The sequence below is a fragment of the Portunus trituberculatus genome, chromosome 10 (assembly GCF_017591435.1).
Source record: "Portunus trituberculatus isolate SZX2019 chromosome 10, ASM1759143v1, whole genome shotgun sequence".
Lineage (NCBI taxonomy): Eukaryota > Metazoa > Arthropoda > Malacostraca > Decapoda > Portunidae > Portunus > Portunus trituberculatus.
Window position 1 is genome coordinate 11,695,335 of NC_059264.1, and position 1,358 is coordinate 11,696,692.

A 1,358-nucleotide genomic window follows, 5' to 3' on the forward strand; every position below is an offset into this window, starting at 1 on the left:
GGACATAAAGCAGAACGTTAACCCCTTCAATACTATGCCGCATCATTTTATTCATTCTGGTTACTATTTGATGAGTTTATACAGCTTCAGAAACTTATGTGGGGGATTAAAATGGTAAAGACTTTGTTCATTAATCTTTTGACCTCCATAGACTCTTCCCAAAGGAAATAAAATTCTCTAATCATGCCTAAAATGTCTTGTAAAAATCCGTCTCAATATTGAAGGGGTTAAGACGAAATCAAGACGAATGGAGGACACCTATATAATCTTACACTCATTAATGATCCTGTTCAAATCAATGACGAAATTTGGAAAACTGAAACCAATACACACACACACAGATAGATAGATAGATAGATAGATAGATAGTTTATTGACCACAGTATGCCATTACATGTAGGAATTATTATAAAATTATTCATAATATAGATCATAGTTGATCAATACATTATTCAAAACAAAACAAAAAAATACCCTAAGAAAGTATAAACTGTAGTCCACAAATCGCAAACTGAACTTAGAATCAAGCTACTGCTAAAACACACACAAAGAGAGGTTATACTCAAATGTTTTTTATCTTCATATACAAAACTATATAGAAGTATTAAACTTCATCTGCAAGCTAAAAAGACAACTAACTAAAAACAAGAGATATAATATCACACAAACGGTAATATAAAAGCAATAAAACAAAGTTTAATAGATACATTTACAGAACTAAAACGAATAACATATCAAAACGCGAAACATTAAAAGCTTAACATCTACTAAAACTTTAAAAATAAAAGCACGACACCGGTGACATACATTTTGCAAATATCTTTCTAATATAACTCCACATTGTTAGTATATGTATATAGGTACATATTACTTGTATCGACTAAGGATTTCATTAATTATCTTACATGAGTTCTCATTATCATAATGTCCATCAAATAGAGCTTCCATGCAGCTCAGACCATACATCTGTCTCACATTACTGGAAATATTGCAGTCCTCTATCACATGACGTTCGGTTTGTATAGCACCACAGGTACACAAGCGTTCCTCTACTGGCAATCGACCGCGTCCCCGTCTATTCCACCGACCACTCTCAATAGCCAAACTATGTCCTGACACACGGAGACGGGTGAAAGATATTCTTAACAAGTCATTCACCGTGTGGCGCTCCTTATACACACTGTGTACTGCAAATGTTGGATTCATGGTGCGGTATGCTGCATATCGGGAACCCATGGAAACTGAGATGCGGTCGTGTACGTTCCGCATGAGATCCTGCAAGGTAGGCATTTCGGTAGAAAGGAATTCTCTTATTTTAGTGCTCGTTACTGTATTTGCTCGCATGACCAGATCTATTG